We start from the raw sequence: 22920 nt of genomic DNA, 5'->3' as shown, positions 1-22920 counted from the left end.
GAATTAAAATGGTTCTATCTATCGTAATCTATGTTAATTAGTATTTACAAGATAATTAATTTTGTCAATATCAAAACTCAGAGATACAAGTATATCTAAGGATTTTGTATCTAAGATTTAGACTAAATATGAACTTTTAGATGTATTTAAATTCTGAGTTACAAAATTCTCAGCACATACAAAATAAAAATCAGATAGAACGTTGGTATATTCAGGTTGCAAAATATAACAGTGAAAAATTTAATTAAAAATTTTGATTAGGCATATGCTGAAACTAATAAACAAAGAAATGGTTTAGATTTCTTTCTTTATTTAATTGTTTTTGTAATTTGAGCATCGGCCAATTATTTTCCTTTCCAATTAATATATAGTGTAAAAGCTTATCTTATAACAGATTTAGAATAAGATGAATACAAGACTTCTAATGATAAAATCAAAAAATACGTCAACGTATTATCACCCTTGGCTAATTGTCAAAATATAAACAACAACAGACAAAAGCAATTATTAAATAACAGAGTATGATCGTAGCTCGTAGCTCCAATAAAGTTGGGCTAATTGTTCTTAAATAAAACTAGCATCGTGACACACAAATGTCAGAGCCATTCGGTAAATACAACATGTTGTTGCGAAAATGTGTAGTACGCAGAAAGCCTAGGTGAATTGATTTTGGATTAAGTCTATAAGGTTTCATACAATTAAGTATATACTTAGAACGTATATAAATATATATTACTTTGATTTCAAACCAAAGTTGTGCATAAACTACAACAATGAACTTTGGGAGAGATTAAGACATAAACCAACTTTGATTTGTCCAAAAACTACGGTTTGCTCGTCCTCCTAACAAGGGCCCGCATTGTAAAACCGCCGGTTCTAAACAAACTAATAACTTAAACCGAGAAAACCTACACTTGCCATAATTGCTAAAAAGGAGGCTTTGATAGTATCCGATAATTCATATAGTATACATACATACATATATGTATATATATATATATATATATATATATATATATATATATATATATATATATATATATATATATATATATATATATATATATATATATATATATATATATATATATATATATATATATATATATATATATATATATTAGGGTAGATCATGTAAAAACTTTTGACTTTGGATAGTGGTAATTTGTTGCTCCTAAATAATATGAAGTAGATTGGAAAAAATTTTTTCGATTTTTCTAGTCTCTTTTGCCGCAAGGGGCTTTAGATCACCATATTTGTATGTTTTTATGCTTTTTGTCATTATTTAATTACATAGTAATTTTGTTATAAAATTTAAACTTGAGTAGTGTAAATTGTTGCTCAAGAACTATAAAAGTTTAATGGAAAAAAAAACTCAATTTTTTTCTCTTCATTTGTTGCTAAAAGACCTTATTTTACCATATTTGTGCATTTTTAGGTTTTTTTTATTGTTATAAAATTACTTAGTAATTTTTGTTCTTAAATTATTAAATTTTATTATAAGTTGGGATAAATTGTTACCATTAGATGATATTACAAAAGCAGAACAGTAATCAAGTTCTTTTTGGCTTTCTTTTTTTGTTGGTGGACTTATATTGCGCATTTTCAGGCTTTTATTGGTATTTAGGCATTGGCATTTGATCATCATTTTTTTAATGTTTTCCGAAATAAAACTATGCCTTGACTTATAAACCAGTTTTAACTTATAAACTAGTTATTCAGCGATTCAAACTAGCATTTTTTTTAATTATTATTTTTTATTTATTTTTGGCATTTTTAGGCTTTTCTTATTGTTTTAAATTACTCAGTAATTTACTATTTATTACTATATAAGTTGTAGTGATTCTAACTAAAACTTTTTAAAATTATTGTTATTTATTTATTTAAAAAAAAATTTTAGAAAAATTTACTATTAATGAGTATATACTATTAGTATGTAAAGATTGTTGCATTTTTAATATTATATAGATTACCGATGTCCACATATATATCGAATAAATAGATTTTTGTATATGATTTATTGAATTTAATTCTGTTATAAGAATTTTGTTTTGCAAATTAAATAAAACTAAGTTTCTATTTAGAAAATTAAAAACATTTTGATTTCTGTAGCAAACTATGGCTGTTACAAGAGCACAGCTGACTTGTCCTGTTTATGGCATTGAATGTGAACTTACTACTCTCAAACTTTTAACTTTTATAAAAGTCATGCAGCACTATTCTTTTGTTAAATTACAACTAGGACTACCAAGTCAAGCACAATAGTTTCTAGAGTTTCTGAAAATGTTATGAACATTTAGTTGAAATCTGGTATTTCAACTGTTATAATGCGAAGAGTGCAACAGAAAGTAGAATCTTTACACAATAATTTGAGAATGATTTTTAAAAGAAAAGGTGAATCAAAGACTTCAGCAGTATTAATTGCTAAGATGGAAAGTTTTGTTTTGTTTGACATTGCAGCATGTCATTGTCTTAACTTAAGTAATTGCACATGCCCCAAGAATATCAAAAGTGTCAGTACTTGAGCATAAATTTTTTAAGGATCAAAGAAATGAAAGAAATATAATTATTGGTCTTTTAGATGAAGAAAATTTTTTTATATTAACCAAAGCATTTGAAAGAAGCACAAAGAGACAGAAACATTATGATTTCTTTTCATTTAGTATAAGCAGTCTGGAAGCGCCAGTTAGTATCACTTCTGATATAGATGCAGAAATTAATTCTGGTGAAGAGGAGTTTATAAATGACACCCATAGCAATATTAATTAACAATCATTTGTCATATTTCTGTGAATTAGCTTGTGAATCTAACAGAAATACGATAAAGTTTCCAACAGTTTCCGGAGAATGTGACAGATATGGTGTATCTGATGTTGCTGAAGCTGCAATTGCAACTGCCACACTTTCAGATTACGGAATTATAAAAAAACATCACAGAAAAGCATAAAATCATAGACCAAACCAAGTTAAGGCGTCTAAGACAATTGCTTAGAATTACATTATCACGCAAAGCGAAGTTAGCTATGTGTTCAGTAGGCCCAAAATCAATTTTCTTTGATGGAAGAAAAGATAAAACTCTTTGTGCATTAACAACTAGCAGTAAAGACATAATTACTGAGGAACATATCGCGTTGATTGAAGAACCTAATTCAATTTTTCTTGGTCATATTTATCCATCAAATGCATCATCAACAAATATCAAGAATGCTATTAAAGCTTTTTTTGATGAAAACAAAATATCACAGCTATCGGCTCTGGTGGAGCTAACGTAAATATTGGTGTGAACAATGGTGTAATTAGATTGCTGGAACTGCATTTGGGATATCCAGTTCAATGGTTAATGTGTATGTTCCATTTTAATAAACTACCATTTTAATAAATACCAAATTTAGAATTGCATTTAGATGGCACCAATTCAGGACTTACTGCATTTAGGGGCAACATTGGTAAAGCACTTGCAAATTGTCACGAGTTACAAGTTGTCAAATTTAATGTCAGACAGAATATGTCAAACATAAGATTGTGACAAATAATATCAGCAAAGATCAACAGTATCTTTATAACATGTGCAAGGCAATAGAAATAGGTGAGAAAGCCTTAAAAAAAAATTCTGGTCCATTGGTTCACTCTCAATGGCTGACAACAGCAAATCAAATTCTTCGTTTGTATGTTGCAAGCACTCCTCTGTCTACCGAGCTTATAATACTTACTGATTACACTCTTCAAGTTTATGCACCAGTGTGGTTCTTTTTAAAACTAGAGCCTCACTGTTACATGGGGACAAAACACTTGTGGCGCTTAATTCAGTTCTCTCGCTTCCTTTCTGAAAGTGATCAACTTATAGTTGATAAATGCATTCAAAGAAATGCATATTACTGTCACCCAGAGAGTATTTTGATATCAATGTAAATGGATGAAAGAAAAAAAAAAAAGAGAATTAGCAGCGAGAAGAATTAAATTTGCAAGACGATGCATAGTTTAAAATTCTACAAAAGGAAGAAAGTTCAAAATTCCTCCTCTAAATTTTGATGCAGTTGATTACTATAGTCTTGTAAATTGGGAGGAACACCCAAGGACTCCACCTTCTATGTTAAAAAAGTCAAGTGATAATTTTATTGAAAATGCAATACAAAACATACAAAAATTGGCTTAAGATGATTTTCCACGCCATTCTTAAAATGTAGAAAGACATGTTCAATTGGTTACAAAAGCAGCCGCATCTGTATCTGGAGAAATGAGGAGATGAACACATTTAAGCAAAACTTTAATCTAGAGAGTATATTCCACACTTTGCTTTAAAAAATAATTGGAATATTTAGGAATAATTGATCAATAAACTCGTGCTTTTTTATCATAGAACTTCTTTAAATAAGTACATAAGTAAACTTGTATTGTTCGTAAGAAATGTCTAGTGCTAACATAATTGTGCTACTGCATAGAATTTTGAGTTTTAAAGCAATCTTAAAGGTTTATGTATCATTTATATATCATATATTGTAATATCAAAAACGGCTTTTTTTTTATTAGACGGCGGCAAGGGAAAAAAAAATAACTTTAATTTTTTTTTTCAATTTTAACGATGTTTAGATGTTGGAGCAACATTATTTTGCTATCCAAACTAATTTGAACGAAAAAAATGCAATGATGATCTACCCTAATATATATATCGACTATCTTATAGCTGTTATAAGGGAGTGCTGCTGCATTGACTATTTTATAGCCTGCTGCTACAAAGATGTGCCGCAACATCAACTGAGGTTTGGTCTTTAAAACTACAATTTATGATTTATGGAAGAAACGTTTCGACTACCACGCAAGACTATATATATATATATATATATAAATTTTTTTTTCAAGCAAATTTATTACTAAAAAAAATGCGAAAGTGGTCCCAAACTGAATTTTGAGAATCAAAAAAAAGATCCGATGGGACATTAATCTACAAGGTCTCAGGTATCACCAGATGTAAAAATTAAAATCTAATTTCTATAGCCAAAGGAGAAAAACACATTTAAAGTTTTATAGCACTTTGCGCTACTGATCGTACTTGGATCCCCGTTGTAAATCTATTTTGTTTTTTTTTTCACTTTTGGGTTATGGAATTTTTAAAAAATATCAAAAACTAAGGTTAAATGGGATTTTCTTTTGCTTGATATCTTGTTAAAACCCATTTCAGTAAAGATATATTTTTTATGTAAATTTAAAAAAGTTGTTTTATTGTGTGTATTTCCAATATTTGGTCAATCATTTTAAACAAAAACAACAAAGCAAACCTCTAGGTTTAACAACTAAAATATAAAGAGGCTTTTAAGTGTTTTAAATTCGCAACAATTAGAAAAAATGCCTCTAACTATGTGTATTCTGCCCCATATTTTATACAAACTTGGACAAAAAAAGCTCTCTTTTTGCAGACAAAGTACACACAAATGTGAAGTCTAGCAACCATAGAATCCCATATCCACTAGTGACATGATATTATTACTAAATTAGTTATTTGGTGTAACTTTGAATCTTTGAAAAGCATAAAAACTACAAAAAGCTGCTACATTTTTGCCGATTTTTCAAAGGCGAGATTCCTACTTTAAGAGCTATATCTTTACACAGATAAAAGATATCTTTTTTTTTTGCCTGAAAGATATATACCAAGATTTTATTCTATTAAATTTTGAAACTTCCATAGTCAATAATAAGGTTAGAATAAAAACGTAAAGCAACCGTTGTCTCTTTTTAAAGAAACTTTTAGTACCATACCCTATACTTTAGATCCTTGTACACAAACCACATGTGTAAAGAAGCTGATTTTTTGTCCGGTTATAGCCAACACATATATGTAAAGAGTTTTTCATATTTTTTAAATACTCCATAACCCAAAAGTGAAAAAACAAACAAAATAGATTTACAACAGGGATCCAAGTGCGATCAGTAGCGCAAAATGCTTTAAAACTTTAAATGTGTTTTTCTCCTTTGGCTATAGAAATTAGATTTTAAATTTTACATCTGGTGATACCTAAGACCTTGTAGACTAATGTCCCATCGGTTCTTTTTTTTGATTCTCAAAATTCAGTTTGGAACCATTTTTGGATAGGTGTGAGATAATAGAGTCAAATTTTAACAATATTTTTACTATGTAATAGCAGGTCAACACTTAAGTTCTTCACCTGCAGTGACATAAAAATCACCGACCGAAAAAGAGATTCAGTTACAGTTCGGATTGTTGTTTCACTGCAGTGATTTATCAAGTCTTGTAAATCATTTTATCTATTTTCTTGCTAGGAATCAATAGTGGCAAAGATTTTCCTAAGTTTTGTCTGAGTATTAAATATAACTGATTAATGTAAACTGCAAACTGACTTATACAAATTGGAAACTAATTTTGACATGTGATATATGAGTTGCAAATACAGTTTGTGATTTTCAAACCCAATCAAGTATATACCTTTGCACATAGTGTAACATCAACTCTAAGTGTCTAGCCAAATCTGGAAATTTGCAAACACTGGGATAAAATAAATCTAGTCTCGAGTCTTTTTAGCAATATGGCGGTTGTTCCTAACGCAAGGTTGTTCCTAACGCAAGGTTGTTCTTAACGCAAAGCGCAAACCTTGCGTTTAACGCAAAGCGCAAACCTTTGCGTTGTTCCTAACGCAAAGGTTGTTCCTAACGCAAAGCTATTTAAAAAAGTCATTTGAAAGGCAATCATTAGCGGGCTTGATAATGTTCTGATTTTGAAAATCACTAAAAATTCACACTGCCTTCTATCAGATTAAGGATTTCACCAGCCACAAAGAATCTCCTTGGGGTCCTATAGCAAATAAACTATTTAAACTGCTCATCAAGATTTTTATCAACATTGGTCTAGGTAAATGCGAGACAAAAATTATCTAGAGTACGAAATCATCCAGAGTACAAATTATGCTAACCCTTCTCTTTAGAGAAGGGCTAGCATAATTTGAGTTAATAGTGATTAGGCAGCAGAAATTCCTTAAATACCTTACGGCTTATGCTAAGCGTGAATATTTCAACATTTAAAAATTTTGATATATTCACACTAAGCATAAGCCAAATCAAACCACGCTTTAAATAGCAAACAATACTTTGGTCTATAAAATTAAAATGGTACATATACAAATAAAAAAATTATTGTAAAAATTGTTAGCCCGACATGGTAGAACACTCAAAGAACCGTTATTTTGAAAGTAGTGATCAAATATCGCAGTAATTAGTAACTTTTTAAGGTATAAGTAGCAAAAAACTCAAAATTTAAACCAAAACTGTCATGTATTATACATGATGTATCTGATACATGACGTATCTTTAATCAGACTAAAATATTATCCAGAGTTTGATGTGGCCACAAGCTATATTTGTCCAAATTTATATCAAGTTATATAAAGTGGTTCTTATTTTAAAGATGTTTTTATTAACGCGCTATGATGTCAAAACTTCATTCAATTTGAACAAATTAAATTTTTTTTTTGCGGAAAAAAAGTACATTACACTACAGCTGGTAAAAAAGCTCCTCATACCTTTGCTTTTATTAGGCAATTACAAACTGTTTGGTGATTACATATTGCAGATTCAAAAAGAGTTTTAATTATTAAATTTTTATTTATTAAAAAAAAATTTTATAAAATATAAACAGCTTCAATAAAATATTCTTTTACTTTGGTGAAAAATTTTAAGAACTTTTTTTCACTTTATCTGTAATTATAGTACAATTTATTTAATTCAAACATTAAGGGGTAAAAATAAAAGTTCGAATTAAAGAGATATTTGAGTTACAGAAAGTGACATTTCAAGGGGACTTAGCATTCAATCGAATAACGGAGATTTTCAAATTAATGAGTTTTGAATTAGATTGTAAAGCATCAGGTTCGTAAATTACGGAGATTTTCAAATTAATGAGTTTTGAATTGTAAAGCATCAGGTTCGTAAATTACGGAGATTTTCAAATTAATGAATTTTGAATTAGATTGTAAAGCATCAGGTCCGTAAACTCAACTTAAATTCTTCTAACTCGTAACGGGTTGCGAATAAGTTTATGGACTGGAATAAAAGCCTTATTTTTGTGGAACAAAAATTTTTTTTTAAAACACAAAACTTCAAAAAAAAAGTAATAAAAAAAAATCTTTTTTTAATGTTTTTAAAAGAAAAGAAAAATAGACACCTAATCTTCTAATACGGTAAGTGTTTTCTTAACACCTAAAATCTAACTTTACACGCAGAGGAGTCAAGTTAATATCACTTGAATAAAAACCAGAGTTGCCAGGCTGCGACGAATAAGTTAAAGTAAACAACGAATTATTATCTAAAATAAAATCTATGCTTTTATATTCTTCTGATACTTTTTGACCTCGCTTACTTCTTCTAATTTTCAGTTAGAAGTGGTCTTTTATTTTTTTTACAATATTTGATGCTAGTTCTTTTATTTAAATCTTTGAAACTTTGATGAAATTTCAGCTTTCTAGCAACACGATTTTGGAAACAACCAGAACGATGATCAAACTTTTTTTAAATATATCTAATATTGGCTTTTGATGCAATTAAAACAGAGCATTTTTCTTTCCAATGATCCGTTGGTTTCAATAGACTTAATCCAATTGTAAACAGGCAATTTTGCGTACCCAAGAGCTATAAAATGGCCTATAATTTTCTTTTTTTGTTTATCTGGATTATTTTCCCAAAACTTGTACAAATCGTTCTTAATGTTTTTTTATTTTGCCATTGTTTAAAAATTATTAAACAAAAAAATATGTATGCCTTTTTGATTTTTTCAAATACAATTTAAGCACAGCTTTAAAATAAACTATTAGGAACCTCTTTGTTTATTTCTTTGCCGAGATAACTTCAGTTCAAAAACTTATTCATAATCTGTTATCAACTGTCTATTACGATAAAACAATTTTGCTAAAAATTTCATTAATTTGACAAACTGTTGTAAAATGTTTTTTAATTAGCTTTCTTCCAGCTGTTATTTCCTATTGCTATTACATTTTAAAAATAGACAAAAATTTATTTGAGAGAAAACAAATGGAAATAAATGAATGATTTTGAAATAGTGTATAAGGAACTAACAAAATCTAAAAAATTAGACGAGCCAAACAAAATAAGTATAATAAAATTCAAGAACTAAAATACGTTGAACAAAAGCATTCTCTAAAACGAGTTTATTATTATGAAAAATAAAATGTCAAAATTTCAGCTCTTTTACAAAATTGTTCTTAGAAATACTTTTTTTATATATCGGTTGCTATGGCGTTATTACGGAAAAAACTATTGATTTGGTAGATGCCAAATTATTATTATTTAATATTGAAATGTTAAATTAAAAGTTTTTATAATCTGTGAATAAAAGAATATCATAACAAATTTAATAAATAATTTTATTTTCGAAATAGACTTTCATTTCTTGAAACATCACCTTACCGCAATGGTAACATTAAACAAAGAAAATTTAACTAGATGTTAACTATGATTTTAACTAGATGTTAACTTTAACAATAAAAAAAAGTACTCATTTAGGAAGACATTTTGAAAAAAATTTGTTTCTTGAATCACCCATATACATACATACATATATATATATATATATATATATATATATATATATATATATATATATATATATATATATTCATTTTTTACTAGGTAGCAGCATTAATCAGACGCTACTGGCTGTTCATTAAAAAATTGTAAAGGGACCCTGAAATCGCCATTTTTTTATTAGTTGTGAAGCTTTTATTGTTTACCCGCTGCCACGGTAAAAACTTTTATCATGTGTAAATAAGCTCTGCTACAGATATAGGTGAGTTAAATCGTTTCTCTTTAACATTTATAAGTAACTTAGTTTAAGTACTACCAATAACCAAAATAAGGTCAATTAATCGCTTTCCTTTGGCAAGAAAAACGAATATTTTTAAACAGGCAGTCCGTGGCAAGATGACGGGGGCATGTTGGCGAGCTCGTCATCTTACCCCGTGTTCGGAATTTATTAAACTAACTACGATTATGATCCAGAAGCTGTTGTGAAAAAAATGGAAATGTAGGGATAAATTTTGAACAAATTTAAAAAAAAATAATTATTTGAACCTAGTAATATACCTTCCTAACCTCTTAGTTTAAATCTGCGTCCTGAAATTTTTTAACTAAAATGCTAATTTTTATTTCAGGAGAGTTTTATAAAGAAACATAAACTTAATGTATGCAAAGCAGAAGCAACATTGATTGCTAGAGTGATAGGCTTCAATAAACCAAGCGCAGACAAGTTTTTCAACATTTTAAGGGAGCAATAATTTGTTGTATTTGTGCTACTGGCTTTTACCTGCCACCTTTTCCGATTTTTTCCAGAAAATGAATGTTTCTTGTAAAAAGACCTCCACCATCGAATGGGCACGCGTTGTCCGGAGGCCGTTCTTAGGACGTCCAGCGCATGACCTTTGGGCAGGAACTGTAGGCAACTGAAGGGGTAACGGCTGGAGCAACATTAAAATTTTTTAAATTAGTTTTGAAGCACTTTGATCTAGACGTGAAAGAAAGCAAAGAATCTTCTGCTCTATTGATTATTAACAATTACAAAACTCACATAACTTTTAGTTTTGTGAGTATTTTAGTTGTAGAAAACCATCTTTTGAGCATTGGAATTAGCAAATGGTAATTTCCGATGCACCAAAGAAGTTGGATTGTGTTTTTGATTTCAAACCATAGCCTAAGGCAAAAAAACGTGAGAAGAAACAAAAAAGCGAAAAAATGAGCTCAAGCATTGTTACAAGTTCAAAAAAAACTTTCAAAAAATTGTTAAAATAAATAAATAAGCAAAAATAAAAACAATTGAGTTTAAATAAGTAAAAGAATCTTAAAGCTAAAAAGGAAGCAAATGAACTCAAGCTAAAACTTCAAAGAATGATAGTCTAAGATGTCCTGTTTGTGAAAATAAGTATTGTGACCCTCCAACAAAAGAATGGATTCAGTGCAGTAAATGCCAAGAGTGGTGATTTCAATTTTGAAAACATAATTTTTATTTGTGACTATTGTTAGCGGTGCAACTAAAAACTATAACATTTTATTACATTGCATTACGCTTAGTTTAGTTGTTTGTAAAATGTAAAATCACAGTTATCATTTGTTAAACGATGTAACAATATTTTCTGTGTTGTCATTTTGCCCCGAGGTCAAGCATGACAATTTGTTAAAGTTGTTAAAAAATTATTTTTTATTTTTTTCATTTGAATAAGTAAATGTTAGTATATTTTATATCACAAAGGACTACTCTAACGTCTTCATGTAAAATTAATTTTACTATTCTTGAAAATAAATTAATGAGAAATAAAACTTGTTAACATAGCTATCTTGCCCCGGTCTTCCCTACACACACACACACACACACACACACACACACACACACACACACACACACACACACACACACACACACACACACACACACACACACACACACGCACACACACACATGCATATACAATAATAATAATACTAATAATAACAATAATAACAATATTAACAACATGTTATTTTAACAATAGTTAAAATATTAATAAAGTAATTATAATAATTTGAATAAATCGGTACAACTTTCCATACAGCAACTGTTTATACATACAAAGTTACATTACAAACAGTTAAAAACTGACAAAACGTAACAACTAAGGATGACATAAAAGCGACTATTGCTGAAAAATTTCTAAAGATAAATATACATAAAGGTAAATATATTAATCATAGTTGTTATAATATAAAAACCAAAATATATTGCAAACATTATGACTAAATAAATAAATAAAATATAAACAGAAAAACACCAACAAAACCAAATCAAGTTTCAACTAACATTACAAACAAAACTAAAATTTACGTTAAATACTTTTAACAACAACAACAACAAAAAAACACGTAAGATTGAAAAAATTAAGAAAGAAAAATACATATTTATAATAAAGAAAAAAAACTTATTAAAACTAACACTGTAGTATAAAATATATATAATAAAATGAAAATAAAAACAAATAAAATATATAAAACTTATATATCACTGTTAAAAATAAATAATAACTAAAAAATAAAACAATAAATGACAAACAAAAAATAATAAGAAAACTATATACGCTAAAAAAAATTATTACTACAAGACTTATGTCTTATATTACTACAAGACTTATGACTTATAGTTATGCTGCTATGCGCAGCATAACTACATAAAGCTAACTAAAATTAAATAATCATATGAAATATATGAAAGAAAACTTAAGAAATATATGAAAAAAATTAAAGAAACATATGAAAAAATAAATCTTGGCTTGCCCATCTTTTTACAGTAGTTTTTTCCGACGTTTAAATAATTATTCTTTTCTTTCCGTTAGAAAAAAGTAATTTCCGTTAGAAAAAAGTAATTTCCGTTAGAAAAAAACAATTTCCGTTAGAAAAAAGCGTCCACCATTGAATAAGTGATAAAATAGTGTGATAAGTGCTAATCTTTCATTTAATTTACGACTAAAAAATGTTTTGCGTCGAGAAAGGTCTGTCATTGATGACTTCTTTTTAAGTACCGTAAAATGAGATGACTTTGGTTAAATTTAACATTTTTTTTTTTTCAAAATTTAATTATAAATGATTATTATGTTGATATAAATTTCATTCGGAGTGCATGATGTCAAAGAAATAAATAAATAAAATAAAAGTTTTATACCTTTTACCCTTTTTTTTTCAATTTTTACGGTGAGTCAAAGTCACCCCTGTAGTGGTGGTGACTTTGGCCACCTAAAAGCAAATTACAATTTTTGATTAATCGTTTCATATTTTACATATTCACTGAAACATGGATAATAGGTCATATGTTTTTAAGGCAAAAAAATAAAAAATAAAACAGCTTGAAGCTAACTTACACATTTATTTAAGATATAAATCACATAGAAATCTTAATAATATTTAAAACTCAAAAAACTATGCATCAATCATCAAACTATCAGTGCTGGAGTTATTCAATAAATAATCTGCAATTATTTGGTGTTCAGGAGTAGATACCTTTGTTTCTTTTACAACAGTCATTTTTTCTTTTGTCTTATTTGTATATTTATAGCTTGCATATTAACTTCATCAATTGATGATACACTTTTTCCTGGGACAACAGAGGGTTTATGTCGATTTTTATTAGGGGTATATGATCATCACCTCTAGCTTCAATTAAATGTTGCATAAAAGAATCGCTGACAAGAGAACCTATTTCTACAGTGATATTTTCATTTGTAAATGTTCTTTTAGGAAGTCTATCTAGTACCTGTTTTCAATTAAGTGGGTATAATTCAGTTTTTCCGAAGCCTACCTTCATACTTTCACAACCAGATTCTTCAATTTTTTTCATGAGACATTTTAGCAATGCTGGAAACTGGTCTTTTGGAAGGGAAGGAGCTTTACGTCCTTTGCCACTTTCCTTCCAAGTTGTTAATATTTTTCTCCACTGAGCTTTCATTAGTCGAAAATATGCAACATCGAATGGCTGCATTAAATATGTGGAGTTAGGAGGAAGCGCAATACTTAATGTTGTTTCACACAAAGACATATGTATTTATATGTGACGACAAATTGTCTCCAATTAGAACATGTTTTCCAGAGGTTTTTTTAAGTTTAGGTAATAATAAAGATTCAAACCAATCTGTAAAACAACTGGAGTCAAACCATCCACTCTTTGAGTGGTTATAAAATTATCCTTTTGGTCCATTTTCTGCCCAAATTGTCCACATCAAATCTGCTTTAAATACAATATATGGAGAAAGGATATGCCCTTCTGCATTACCACAATACATTAAAGATGTAGCAGACTTTGTTGAATTTATGATCCTCTCAGAATATTTTGATCCTGGCTTTGTTATTACTAGTTTATTACCAGAGTCATCGGTTAAATTAGTTTCCTTTTAATTCCAAATGCATGATGGAGAAACCCCTGCTAGTTCAGGAGAGATATTATCAAAAAAGTTATTAATAATAACAGTGCCTACCTCTGCCCTCTTTCTTTTAATGTTACTTGCAAATCTAACACTTAATTGTTTATTTCTCTTAAGGAATGATTTTACCCATTCAATATCAGGCATATTTTCTGCAAATTGCCAAATAAACATTCCTTTACGGTCTGCATAAGACTTCACAATACTTCGTAAATTATAACAGTCAGCTGAGAATCCAAAAGAACACATAGTTATAACATAGTTTGCAAAAATTTCTTCTTCAATTTCACTAAATATTGTGCAACAGCCTGGTTTTTTATTATGTATACCTATTAGTTTATTTTTTATTGTTGATAGAGGAGTTTTAAAGATTAAGCAAGCATCTGTTTGTGTTATATTACCACTTCTTACTTCTTTTAAACATTTGGTTAATGTTTCTTGGGTGTATGGAATATAATCACGACTCCCAGCAACACGTTTAAATGTTCTTGGCATGTTTTCTTTGATATAAATATTGTTATTAATTATTATTTTGTCCTAAAAACCAAAATTGAAAATTAAATCATTAAAATTTTATCTATAGACAACATTTTCTGAAAAATAAATCAAAAAATAATATTGAAAATCAAATAGTTACATTTGTTCACATAGGTTAAATTCACCCCAAGTTGTGGCCAAAACCACCCCATAAACTTCACTTAAAGTTATTTTTAATTAGAAATGTTATAAACTCATCCTATATAAATCTACTCTTAGTTATAATATCACAACCCTCTCAAGTATTAACAGCATTTCCAACCAACTCATAATTTTGCAACATATAAATTTCACAATTTTTATAGACTCTAATAAACAAACAACAAAATATAATAATAATTCCGCAAACTGCAATTAATCTAAGTAATAAATAAACAGAATAACTTTACTTTTGAGATAAATTTAAATAACTTAAATTTGGAAGAAGTTGCAAAAGTACAAAGTAGTTTTTAAAAGTTAAAACTAATTTTTATAAGCCAGAGCCACCTACCAGGCCAAATTCACCTTATTTTACGGTAATTTTAATTTTTGTTTAGATTATTATTAAAAATGATTATAAAGTTATAAATATTATATTATAAAAAAATATTATAAAGTTTACTTACTAAGTTTTAACAAGTTGCTGATTTTGTTTTTATAAAATTTAGATTTTGAAAAAGTGTCATTTTTAATATAGATTTGTTTGATTTCATAAATATTTTATGAGGTTTTCTTTTACTCAAATAGATTTAAGTATTCCATTTCATCCTAATTTTAGATTTAATTTAAGCTTATTGATTGGTTAGCATCTTGCAGGGAGCATGTCGGTCGAAGATATCACCAAATTTTTAAATGCCGTGGATTGATTAACACTATCATTTTTAACGGAGAGTTTGCAGTTGATATTAAAAAAACTTTCTCAATAAATATATATTTTTTAAATTTTTTGAAGCAATAGTTAATAAGTTGTGCCATGTTATCTGAGATAATAGGTTAGAGTGCGTCTGTGAATGAACAGGAGCGTGTTAATATTGTTGTTGATAAAAACAATTGAAAATTCATGAACATGTTATCAATGAGCATTTTTATTTTAGCCTTTATGCGTGATGGTAAGATTATATAAGTCTTTAGTTAGTAAGTGGTTAAAGACTTAAAATACATAAAAACAGGGTTAGATTTGTTGCAACTCAGATACATTTTAAAATCACCCATAACAAAAATCTTTTTTTTTTGATTACCAAATTTTTAAGTAGAGAAGTTAAGTGATTTGAAGTAAATGTCTAATATTAAATCCTTATAGATAAATCAGTTACATAGATATATCAGCTATATTATCATTGTTTACATAAACTATAAAAATAAATTTAAATTAATTATTTGTACAATACAATACAAACTATATAAAAATTAAATTCTGTAGTATAAGAGAGCAGATAAGACTTCAGTGCTTGCAAATGTAGTAGTAGTAAAATGGAAGTTTTTTTATACCCACCTCAAGAAAACATTTTGATACCCATTTAAAAACTTTTTTCCCTCCATGGTTCAGTACTATCAAACAACCATTCCATGGAGGGGAAGAAAACGATTAATATCTTAGCAAAAATTTTTGCTAATTAGATTTGTTAGTTAAACTTTAACATGAAACTTAAGAGAAACGACCTCCATCGAACCCAGAAATTTTATCCATTACAAGGAACACAACAGTACTTACTTATCCAGTCCTCGCTATTCGAGTAATAAGTATTTGGATGTCATCACCTGTATTATTAAACTTGTTTCCTGGCCCACTTAAGTGTTGATCGGAACAGCTTCTGAAAACAAGTGTAAAAAATTGTTGGTTACTAAAATAAAAATCATTAGGTGTTACAGCTTGAAAACCATCTTCACTATTTAGCATATTAGTTTCAGTACTAACAATGCGAGCTGATCCACTAAGGCATCGGTAAGATTTTTCAACAAGATGATAAAGTTGCAATCCATTTGAATAAAGTCTGTTAGACTGCCCATTAATTAAAACATCAGCTCTGGTAATATTCATTGAGTTTAATTTTTCTGGTTGTCTTGCGAAAGAGGTAGATTTGGAAGGATAAATTAAAACGTATTTCAACGAGTTGAAAGCAATATTTACATCAAAAAGTATAAAGTTTAAGTTGAATCTCTTTGCACACGTCGATGAAAAAAAATTCGCTCGAATGAAAGACCAAAAGGTGAATAATAAGCTCTGCAATATGAAGTTGTTGAAAATGAGCATTTTCCTCATTTTCAACAACTACATATTGCAGAGCTAAATTATTTAAAGCATAGTTTGGAGTAGCTGAAGTATTAGTTGAAATAATAACTTGACTTCGGTCAGAGAAAACTATTTCATATTCGAGTTGATCTGAAAACAATGAAGGGTGAAACGGTCCACGACTATTAAACATTTTAAAATCAAGAGGCGTGCAATACTTTGAACCAGAATGAGCTGGACCTCATCCAAACTCAAGTGATATTGTTGCATTAGCTCCATTTGTTAACCAGTACTAGATCCAGATCTCAAAAGAGTTAAATAAACTTGCTCAGTTTGGTCATAAATACCTTGCATTAATCAGTCAGGAAGATATCTTACTGATGAGGGTATGAACAAATCTCGAACACTCCAATAATCACCATAGTTAAAAATACTTTGAATTTCCTGACCTTGCATTCTTATTGTAAGTTTAATAATAATGCTTCGACCTAGATTTGCTTGTAGCAATAGCCTTGTAGTAAGGTCTGTGCCTCTAGTGAGAGCAACATCGTAAAGCAAACAAATTGACCCAGGTACAACTATTATGGACGGTGACAAAGTTTGAAAACGAATTAAAAAAGTTTGACCTGATGGATTTACAAGTGTTGCTGGATTTAAACTAATGGTAATGATTTGTCTTTAACTCCGGACACCATACACCGTAGTGAGGTAACAACGAGGGTCTAACAAAGTACCATAACTTAATTGAAGTGATAAACTAACTTTTATTATATTTAGAGGTGGGATCACTATCTAATATATTGTTGTTGACAAGATGGCTGAAGCTATTGACCCAGGCGAAATTGATCTTTTGCTCCCCGACGGAACTGCAGAAACATCATTTGTTAATATTTATCCAAGTGAAGCTTTCCAAAAAATGGAAATAGAACTTTCTAAAATTTCATATGAACCTAAAGAAAATTTTTTTATATGAACCTAAAGAAAATATTTCATATGAACCTAAAGAAGATATTTCATATGAACCTAAAGAAAAAACTTCATATGAACCTGAATAAAAAATTTCTTAGAAGAGAGCGAGAGAATTTTGATGGCAATTTTAATAAAGAAAATACTATTTTTCAAGATAATGATCTAGTTACAAAATTTAAAATGATAAAAACACTTGATGTTTTTTATAAAAGACTTGAAATTATTGGGGAAAAAAATATTTTAAAATAAATAGAAAATAGATAAGGAGAAAATTTCACTATTTTGAGGACAATCTTTTCTTTGAAGGTAGAGCGCCGAGGACAAAATAATTATTACAGAACCCAGTTAACAAAAAACCGTGGAAGAAAATTTAAAGCTTCGAATGGTAGTAATATACAGCAGTATATGCTTAGAGATTTAGATTTAGTTTTTAAAATACCCAAAGATATCTGACGCAGATCTTAACACAGTTAATGAACTTGTTGATAAAATTAATACACCTATTAAAAAGTTTTTTGAAGAAAAAGAGGTACAAGTTATTGCTGCTTTAGATAAAATTGTAACTACGGTTAGCGATGCTTTACCGTAAATATAAGTTAACAACATAAGAAGAAAAGTACAAAGTACAAGTGATCGTCTTGCTGAAGAAGGGAGCAAAGAACGTGCAGCTCAAGTTACTGTAAAAAGAGTTAACGATAAAATAAAAGCAATAAAAAACAGAGATAAGAAAAGAATTTAATATATTTTGAAATTGGTTTGCAGACTTGGGTATACCATTTTAACGAGAGGCGCTTAGCTCAAGATAGGAAAACAGGAGCAATTCAAATAATAAATCTTTCAGCAGGACAAATTCTAGAGACGAAAGTACGAAAAGATTTACTTCTGCAGGAGTTAGAGCATAATCAGATTACATACTAGCATACAAAATCTGTGTTATTAGCGCTCAGCTGGCTGTTGGATCATCTATTGTTGGTACAGATTCAGCAGCTAAAGAAGCACAATATCTTAGTGATGATATTAACTGTTATCAAAGCATATTAAATAATGCAAATTCAAATCTCAACTTTAGTATAGCTCCAGTTCTTTATTTATTACCATCAAATTCAAGTTAAAAAACTAACACAAAAGTAGAGTAAAATAACAAGGATTTGGAAGCTACAGCAACAGATTTTGGTCTTACAAGCTTAAATAAAGTTAAAAAAATTAAAAGTTGATCCTACAGAAACAAAATTAACAGACAAAAACCAATAGACACAAAACCAAAAGACACAAAACCAAAAGACACAAAACCAACAGACACAAAACTGATATATATATATATTGACACCAACAACTATAGAGAGCAGCTTACAGCTCTTATTGCAGCAGGGGGTATAGGTATTGCAATTTATAATGCTCTTACCTATTAAAGATATATATTTGTAATAAAATACAAAATTTCTCCATCATATACAGTTTACTGGACTAGCAACTCAATTGTAACTTACACATTAAAAAACCCGTAAGTGATGTCAATCTATTCAGAGATTCAAGTCCAATAACATCTAAGGAATTTCCTCCAGATGTTACTACATCTGAAAAATTCCTATAATGTAACTATATCTGGTTGAAACAATGGTTAAATGAAAAAAAAGGTTGATTAATGCATTTATATTAAATTATTTTTCCAGACGTAACTACATCTGAAAAAAACCATATATGTAACTATATGTAGTTAAAATAATAAATTATTATTTAATAATTTCATAAAATCCTGCAGCTATTTTTAATACAATTTAAAAGATGTAACTACATCTGTCAAATCTCCAGATGCAGTTGCACAGATTTTATTATACTTAGATAATTAAAAGATGCAACTACATCTGTAGTAATCATATACTTTTTACACAGATGTTACTAGACATCAATGAAATTTCAGATTTTGTTGGACAGATGTTATTATACCTCAGTGTTTTTACAGATTTTGTTGGACAGATGTAATAAGACAAAGCAAAAACTGATGTTGTTACCCTGGCCCCTTTGAAAATTATGGTATGGCAAGGTGGGCGAGCCTCTCCAAGCATTTCAATTGGTCTTTTTGGAACTTGACAAATTGGCAAGCAACACTGCAACTTACCAAGAATCTCCAAAACGAATACTGGAAACTATGCGCTTTGAAACTGAGGAAACGAGTACTTACCATGTATGGGAACCAAATAATTTGAATTGGCACGCTCTCCAACCTTATCAAGTAGTTGACCAACTCCAGATTAAGTTTTATAAACCCAATGGAACAGCAATTAGTTTCTCTGAAGCTTTTCTTGTTTTTGAAACTAGACAAAAGCCTTGATGCAAATTAAAGAATAAACAGAATATATAAATACTTATGGAAAAACAATTATATCCTGTGCTGGTTAAAAAACCATTACAGCAAATGCCAGAAAATCCAAGCACATGGCGTTTTAATATTGCTTTAACATGAATTCAGCATGAAACGTAAAAAGGTTTTAAAACTTTTATTGCTGCTACCACTAGTGAAAAATTTGGACTTTTATCAGGGGTTGTTACAGGTTCTATTGCTGTTACTGTTGTTACTGCTCCTGTAAGCATTACGCTAGCAGCAACTGCTGCTTGACGTAGAGTTATTTATGCAATGTTTGATTTAATGCAAATAAAATATAACAGCAGCAGCAAACGCTTTCACATGTTATTTTTATTAGCTGCAGAAGCAATTTCTTGTATTCAAAAAGGGATATCTCGTGCGCTTATTGAGGCAAACTGACCGCTAACGAGTTTCAAGTTCTCGAGGAAATATTTCTCAGACAGGTTGAAGTATAAATGCAAATTAAGAAGCCAACTGATGTAATTAATAATGACTTAGAAAATGTACAAGATATCCAGCGATATCTATCGATGAGAAGAGCCTTATAAATACTTCAACAATCTCTTTAAGGCTGAACAGGTTTTTATTTATCGGTTCAGGTGCTGGAGTAACTGGAAGAGGAGTAGATTTAGGTTTAATTAAAAGGTAAGTTACACCGAGAACCCCTGCTCCTACAAACAAACATGTATTCAGAGATAAATCTATTTCTTGGATTTTCTCTTTTTTTTCAACCTCTTTTTCAACCTTTTTTCAACTTCTTTTTCTTTTTTTAAAAGTTTTTTCTTACTTTTTCAAGCTCAATTTGTAGAGCAGCTTGTTTCTCTTTTTACTTTGCAGCAGATATCTGTCCAACCCTTACTCTTTTTTCTGATTTCATTTTTACTTCTGACTGCTTGTCTTTATCTATTTTTACTATTAAGTATATACTTAGCAATTTTCAATTGGTTCCTCAGGTTTGCCGAGCATTTGCTCAAGAATGCTAATCACTAGCTCAGATTGCTGCTTAATGGTCCAAGAGGGTTGTGTTACATCAACATGATTTATTGTTTGCTAAAGCAACAGTTAATGGAGAAAATAAAATGAGCATAAATATAAAAATACTTAAAAATATTAAAATAAGGACAATAAATATTTGATAAATTTTATTCATTTTATAATATATCTTATAATTGCCTTTCTCTAGTTAAAAATTTTAAGAATTATTTATCTTATGATTGTCTTTCTCTAATTATCTTTTTAAAGGTGTTATCTACTTTTTTAGCACTCCGTTCACTCTTATAAACTGCTCTAATCTTGTTCATTTCTTCACTTTTTTCTAAATTTACAATATCGTCTGGTATCTAATTGTCTTAATTCTTTACGTAAATAGTATAATATATAATAGTATATATATTATATAAAATATATACTTTTATATATATTATATAATAGACTGTAAATAGTAGTAAATAGTATAAATAAATAGTAGTAAATGGTATAAATAAATAGTAGTAAATAGTATAGTAAATAAATAGTAGTAAATAGTATAGTAAATAAATAGTAGTAAATAGTATAGTAAATAAATAGTAGTAAATAGTATAGTAAATAAATAGTAGTAAATAGTATAGTAAATAAATAGTCGTAAATAGTATAGTAAATAAATAGTAGTAAATAGTATAGTAAATAAATAGTAGTAAATAGTATAATATATAATAGTTTATATATTATATAATATATATATATATAATTCTTTACGTAAATAGTATAATATATAATATTATATAATATATATATTATATAATATATATATAATAGACTGGATTTAGTATGATAATTAGAGTAATAACCAAGAATTTCGTTTGCTAATGTCATGACCAGTTCTGGTGGTATTTGAAGTTCATCTGGTTTTACTTGATGGATGTCAGTTTGAGTTTTTTCTTTGACTTTTTCTGCAATCCTTATATTAGTATAATAAAATAATCCATAAGTATAAGATATTTTTATAAGCTTATGTGGAAGATATTCATAAGCTGCTGTTTCACCCACAAATGTACGCAAACATTTTCGAATTCCACCTCGTTTCTGCCCATTCAAAGTTTTCACATATTCATCAAAAGCTTTTCTATTTAACTTTGCAGTTTATAATAATTCTTTTGGTTTTTTGCCTTGTAAGTAGTCCATTTTAGTTTTAATATATTTATTCCACTATAACATATGTATGTTTTTCTCTAATTAAATTAAGGAGCAAAATGGTCAGGTAGTGTCAAACTCTCAATTGAATACTATTAATGTGGAATCGTTGGAAGCGATGTTGCAATGAATTGAGTAACAAAGTTTTATTAAGGTATGTCATAGTATTTTTTTTTTTTTTTGAATTTTATTTAGGTGTCCCAAGAAGTCCTACGGTCTTATCACAGAGCACCGCGGATGAGCATTTAATTGGAAGTTCACGCCTCCCTTTCCTAACCGATGTCGAAAAACTTGCCCCGAGGTGGGGTTTTAACCACGGATACTTTGTGTCTTACAATAATCATAGTATATCATATCTATCATCATCTGATAGAAATATATAAAAATAAAGAACCACTTGCGAGCCAGGAAATTATAAGTATACGTTTTTTTTTTAATCTATGAATATATCTCTTCGTGTTTTCTGTGCTAAATTTAAAGTTGAAATCGAGTGTTTTTAAAGTTTTTAAAAGATGTCGGTAAATTTTTATCAGATTTTTTAAAAGTGTAGAATAAAAAATAACACAACACAATTAAACCGCAAAAATATTGTATTGTTTAAAAAAATAAAGTTACAATAACTATTGTATAGCTTTGATGAAAAAAAATTACAATAACTATTGTCGTGTGTTGTATAACTATTTATTGATTTATTATTATTTATTAATTTCTAAAAGTATTTT

This window comes from Hydra vulgaris, chromosome 06, assembly GCF_038396675.1.
Source record: "Hydra vulgaris chromosome 06, alternate assembly HydraT2T_AEP".
Lineage (NCBI taxonomy): Eukaryota > Metazoa > Cnidaria > Hydrozoa > Anthoathecata > Hydridae > Hydra > Hydra vulgaris.
The sequence above is the reverse complement of the archived record's forward strand: the minus strand, read 5'-3'. Positions refer to the sequence as shown.